Below are 6581 nucleotides of genomic sequence, written 5' to 3' on the forward strand. Positions count from 1 at the left end.
CAACAACGCTGGTAGCGGCAACTGCAACCGCATTGGCTTCCATTATCTTCTTCATACTCTTTCATGGCCTCCATGTCGGCCTTCATCTGCTCTTACACCTCCTCTACTTTATCCATTGCTCTAGCTCTAGCATGAGTTCAGTAAGGGCGCCGTAAAGTGTGTTCTTTTCTTTTTAATGACAATGATTAAGTTCATTTTTTTGTTTTTTTTTCAAGGAAAGAATGCAATGAGCAATGCAACCAATGAAAAGCATAGATGTATGTGAATGATGCACAGTTGAAGTATTGTGAATTTTTACGTAGGACATGGGGTTGAATCAATTTAGATTTTCAACATGGTCCATGACATCTTTGTCAAGGTGAAACTGGAAGTAACAAGGACATCAACAATCCTAAATGCGTTTGGCAGTAAACAAAACAGCGATGTAACCCGATCCATCTTTTGCCCTAATTTGCATGTTGGTTACTTCCATACTTCAACTTGACTTAATGAACCTTTTTCGTAAAAGCATGAGCTTGGTTCAACCCCGTAATCCAAGGAATGACAATTTCAATTGCCAATAATTTGACAACATTTCACAGAGATGAATGACTCGAGCATACTTAAGCTATGCATGGAAAATGTAATTATGAAATTGAGATGCCCGAATAAACATCTTTTCTTAGTTAACCATGCATTAGGTATTTTTGTTTTGTTGTCTTTTTTTTAGAAATGGGTTTATGATCCCAACATGGTTGGCTCATGGTACCTAACACATGCAACTAAGAATGCATCATGAATTTTCATGCTTCCTTTTTTTGTTTTTGTTTTGCAGAGGAAAACGCAAGGATCATGCATGAGCAAACATGAAAACAAAAGGTATGCAGTTTGTAGAAAAAAAAGTATGTTGAACGCATATGCATGATGATGCAATGATTCATGCAAAATGTGATGTTGGAATATGATAACGGACAAATGCAGGAACAATATGTTCATTACGATGCCTTGAAGAGATGCTTATGCGGTGCATGATATGAAAGCATGCTAGAGATAAAATGCGGGAGTATTTTGATTCGCACTGATTTTTGGAGTAAAAACGTGGGATAAACTCATTTTATTCAGAAAGTTATAACTAGTCAAGATCTGAGTGGCAATACAAACTTCCTAGCGGTTTCTAATTATATGGGCCATTAAGTCTATCATATGCTAACAATAGCTGAGAAGTCCGTGGATCTCCTCGGGGACGGAGTAGGTATCCGCCATTATTTTGGCCTTGGCTAGTAATCGGGGAAGTTCTTAACTCCCGTTCAAAGTAAGAGCAAATCGGTCCATCCATGAGTCGATCACCCTTCCTCTAGCCTCCTTTTCCGCGTACACTCGGGCATACTCATCCGCCACTTTGTGCTCGTGGGCCGTGGCTAGATTTAATTCTTCTTGGTACTTGCTGACGATGGCTAACATGTTGGTCTCTGTCTCGCATAAATGCTGAGACAAGCTTCTCTTGGACCTTGAGCAAGCAGCTAAATCCTCTTTTAAGACCATGCTATGTGTTCGTGATTGGTCTCTCTCTTCGGAGCGGACATGGATGCCTTATGTCTTGTTGGAATAGGTGCGAAACCAACCATACACAAAGAACGGGTAAACAACAGATGATTCGTGCGCTACTCTTCTCACACCTTCAGTCAAATGTGTCAAATAAATCTACCAAGATAGCTACCACCGGGCTTTCTTTGCTATGGTGATATGCAAGGAAAGCATCAATTGCGGCTAGGTCCACCAAACCGTCCACGTTTGGAAAGAGAACAACCCCAAAGATTAACAATGCTAATACATCCATAAACGGGACCCACTCCTCTTGATTCGACATATCCCTTGCCTTGCCTTCTAAGTACTTCCATGGTAGGCCCACTATGCCGTTTCGAGTTTGCTTTACACGATCCAATCCTCTCGCCGAATCCCTGACCACAACTGCAATCTTGCTCAAGGAGGGAAGAAACCCGGAGAAAAGATACAGTTTCCTTCCCCCCAAGAGGACATCCTAGAATCTCCTCAAATTCTTGAACAGTCGGTACTAATTAGAAGTATCCAAACGTGAAGCATCTCAAGGGCTGGTCATAGTATTGGGTGAGTGATACAATGGCTTCTGTGGATATCTCTGCTATGGTCAAATCTAATATCTTTCCGTCGCCTTGCGGAAGGCTTGCATTTGGAGAGCTCCCATCAACCGCCCCAACTCCTTAATGCTGGTGATATCTAGGCCCTTAATCTTGACTTGATAAAACCTTTTCCCAGTTTGATTTGTTCCCATGTTTACTAAAGCAAAACAAAAACCCAGTGCGAATCAAAACTCGCACATCTATCATGGGTGGAATGGATGAATGCATGAAGAAATGCATATAACACAGATGCAATTTTATGAATACGGGAGTCCGGGAAATTGTCTCCTTAGATACAACGTCTTGGGGTACCATGATGCCCGACGTATGTATTTAAGAAGGTGACACGGACCTTCCGTTGGTTTGCCAAAGAGAGGGGATCAAGACGAAACCTGTGCATGATAAGACACAACATGGGAATGTACATAGTACGACACTATCCACAAACAAATATAATCATAGGGATACACGACATTTTGACTACATGCATGGCAGTGTGAAAAATGGCACGCAGCGTGCTTGCTCCGTGCCCCTATTTTAGGGACCTATATGGGAGGGAGCTAAAAGGGCTTTTAATGATAATTCCCAAGGTGGTCATATCTCTCTTGATGGTCTCTAGAGGTATCATCCCCTTTGAAGAACATATTGCAGCAGTAGGGACTACTAGCAACAATATGTTGTCAAAGAGAAAAACTCTAGATGAGGGTTCACTGTAATCAAGCAAGTCGGAGACCTAGCATGATCACAGATTCACCTTCACTCCTTAAGTTCCCACGAACCCGGGTATATCGCCCTTTTTCAACTCACCGTGTGTGCAAATAGTGTTGGTGTTTGTGTGCATCAAATGAATAAATATTTACCTCATGCATACATTTTAAAACACACTAAAAGCATCAAAAGAGTTTATATACACAAGAACATAAGAAAGATAAAGGGAAACCAACAAAGGAGAAAGTCATGAGAAAACATTGCACAAGATTAAATGGCCTAACTCTCTAAACACAGTCCCCAGTGGAGTCGCCAACTGTCGCAACCTACCCTTCGGCGGGAGGGCGACGCGTGACTCGCGGGTGCGTCTTCCAAGAAAGGAATACGAGCAGAGTTGCCACCAACGTTTATTTGAGGAAAACTTCGGAAAAACCGAAAAAGATGTGGTCTACGAACATTAAGTGAAAGGTTCGGGAGTTGTATTTACGCACGGGGAAGGTATTAGCACCCCACACGTCCGTCACAAGAGACGGCAGCCTTTAATCAAATGTGTAAATATGACTTCAATTTATGTTATCTCCCCCCTTTTCACGTTCTTATGTCTTTTTATGCCTTTTATATTTTTTATCTTTTTGTGGTCGACGAGGGTGTTTCCCTTGCTCCTACGTATTCCTCAATTTGTGATAAGGAAATCAGACCTACGTAGTTCTTTGAGAACCAAACATTGGTTAAATTGTTTTTATCCTATTTTTCTTGCAAAATATGTTTTTATTGAATGAAAGGTCATTTAAGGCGTTGGACCATTAAACAATCTTTCGATTCTTTTGAAAGGAGAGAAAATATTAAGGCATTGGACCATTAATGATCTCTTGTTATTTTTTGCAAGAGGTAATAAAACTACGTGTTGATTTTAGGCTTTTTAGAAATCTACGTTTAACCAATAAAGGCGAAAAAGACCATTTTAAGGTGTTGGACCTTAAAAATGGCCTTTTTAGGTGATGACAAAAGTTTGATTTATGAATTGATTTTAGCCTTAGTTTCACTTTGGTTATTAGTCAATTCGATTAAGAAAGAAAAAATCCCAAAGAAAAACGTCCGATTGATTTTTTATTATTATTTTACTAAAAGATATTTTTTGATTATTATATTATTATTTTGCCTCGTTTTTGTTTTAAACGTGGTTACGGCATGACCGAACGGTCAGATTTCATTTTAACAAAAATTAAAAGGTGTCACAATATGAATGATCGGTGGAAATTTATTTTTATTTTTGATTAGGCGAGAAAATGACTTAAATAAATGACTAAAGCACGTCAAAAGGGGGTACGAAAAGTAAATGAAATAAAAATAAAAGCACACGAAACAAATGAGGACCACTAAGGGTACATAGAATGAATTGAAAAGTTTGATTTCGGGAACTTACCGGTTGAAGACCGAAGAACGACGAAGAACGGTTGAAAATCTTCGCAAAATCTTCCACGGAAACGTCTCGGAAGCGTTACGGAAGCGCCTCGACTTGGATTTTCTTCACGGAAACAATTTTTCTCACTAATTTTAAGTGATTCTCAGAGCTTGCCACCCAGCTCGCCCAGGCGAGCTAGGTTGCTTCCTCCAGAAGGCACCGCCTTCTGGGGAACTTCCTTGAAGGCCCAAGTGGGCCTGGTTGCTATTTGCACCCCCCTGTTTACTAAATACACCCACTGCCTTTTTTGTTGATTCTTTTTCCGTAACATTACGGAACTTTACGAATATCATAACGATACTTGTTTTCTTTTCGTAATGTCACAGAACCTTACGGATTATGTAATCATCCCTTTTTTGGCTTCCGGAATGTTACGGAACTTCACGAATTGTGCAACAATGCTTCCTTTTGACTTCCGGCATGTTACGGAACCTCACGGATTGTGCAACAATGCTTTCTTTCGACTTCTGGCATGTCACAAAACTTCACGCATTGCCTAACGATGGGTGCCAAGTACCTTGAAGTGGTCAAACAAGGGTCGCATCCCAACAAACGGATGGTCCCCGGACGAAATTAGGGTATGACAGGAAGGTTCATTTGTTGGTTGAGGTTCTTGACACTGCTTTCCCGATCTCAATGTAATGGCACTCACATTCTTGAGATTCTGGACAGATTGAGAAGGTAATCTATCAGAATTCTGGGATTGTTATTGATTTAACTGTGTAGCCAATTGTCCCATCTAATTTGTTAAGCTCTGAATGGAGGCTCTAGTCTCTTGTTGAAACTACATGTTTTGCATAGTCATTTGCCTCAAAAGTTCTTCAAGGGAAGGTTGCGGAGGAGCCTTAACTGTTTGTTGTTTCTGGGGCTATTGTTGTTGTTGTTGTTGTTGCTGGATTGGTGGAGGAACGTATGGTCTGCTTGGGCCAACAACATTTTGAAAATAAGGCTGTTGTTGCTGCTGTTGTGAAGGATTCGACCATCTAAGGTCATAATTGTTCTGTTGTGGCTGATTTTGCTGCTCAGGTTGAGGAGGTCTATTGTAGATGTTTGCAACATAAGCTTCAGGCTGTTCAATTGCTTCAGATTGTTGCACAGAAGGACAAAGGTCTGTGTGGTGGTCGGCAGAGGAGCATAAACCACAGAGTCTGGCGACAGGTGCAGATTTTTTATTCATGGCCAGTTGGTTTACCAGGTTAACCAAGACATCTAGTTTACCTTCAAGTTTCTTAGTCTCGGCTGATGAAGATGAATTCGTGGCTACTTCATGCACTCCTCTAATGACAATAGCATCACTTCTGGCACTAAATTGCTGGGAGTTTGAAGCCATCTTCTCAATTAAATTTCTGGCTTCAGCAAGGGCTCCACCACTGGCAGCATCTATCATACTTCTCTCCATGTTACTGAGTCCTTCATAAAAATATTGGAGAAGAAGCTGCTCTGAAATCTGGTGGTGAGGGAAACTGGAACATAATTTTTTAAATCTCTCCCAGTATTCATATAGGCTCTCTCCACTGAGTTGTCTAATACCTGAAATATCCTTTCTGATGGTCGTGATGGACCTTGGAGCAAGGTAATATAGCAGTCCTTTGCCACTCCCTCTAAAGAATGAGGAAAGGCCTTCAAAAATATGTGATCCTCCTGGACATCTGGTGGTTTCATGGTGGAGCAGACATTATGGAATTCTTTCAGATGCTTGTGTGGGTCTTCACCTGGAAGGCCATGAAACTTTGGAAGCAAATGGATCAGTCCAGTTTTAAGAACATATGGGACATCCTCATCAGGGTATTGGATGCACAAGCTTTCGTAGGTGAAATCAGGTGCAACCATTTCCCTTAGAGTCCTCTCACGGGGTGGAGGTTGTGCCATGTTCTCAAAATGTTCAAAATCAGAATGTTCAAAACAATAATGCTCCAAATCACCAATAACAGAATGCTCAGGATGCTCAAAAGGTACTAAATGATGTCTAACTAATCTATAAAATGTCCTATCTATCTCAGGATCAAAGGGTTGTAAGTCAGATGGATTTCCTCTAGTCATACACTATATTCAGCATGCACAACTAGGTGCCTTCTTATGCAAGTAACAGTGTAGGTTTGAACTACAACTACCCTTAAATGATATCCAAATGACTTGAAATTTTGTGAGCAATCTTATAAAATGATGAGAAAATAGCACAAAAAATTTCAAACAGAAATTCAAAGTCTAACTATAGAAGCTAAAAATGACAAGTTAAGAAAAATAAGAGAATAATACTTGGAAAATAAAAAAACTTT

The 6581-nt window shown here is 40.4% G+C and overlaps 1 non-coding gene across 1 annotated transcript; it reads left to right on the forward strand.

The window, feature by feature from the left end:
- Positions 1–5750: 5750 nt before the first annotated feature.
- On the forward strand, positions 5751–5857 carry LOC114368942. Its single transcript, XR_003657453.1, has one exon. It is a non-coding gene; the product is annotated as a small nucleolar RNA R71 (small nucleolar RNA).
- Positions 5858–6581: the final 724 nt, after the last annotated feature.

Source organism: Glycine soja, chromosome 1, assembly GCF_004193775.1.
Source record: "Glycine soja cultivar W05 chromosome 1, ASM419377v2, whole genome shotgun sequence".
Taxonomy (NCBI): domain Eukaryota; kingdom Viridiplantae; phylum Streptophyta; class Magnoliopsida; order Fabales; family Fabaceae; genus Glycine; species Glycine soja.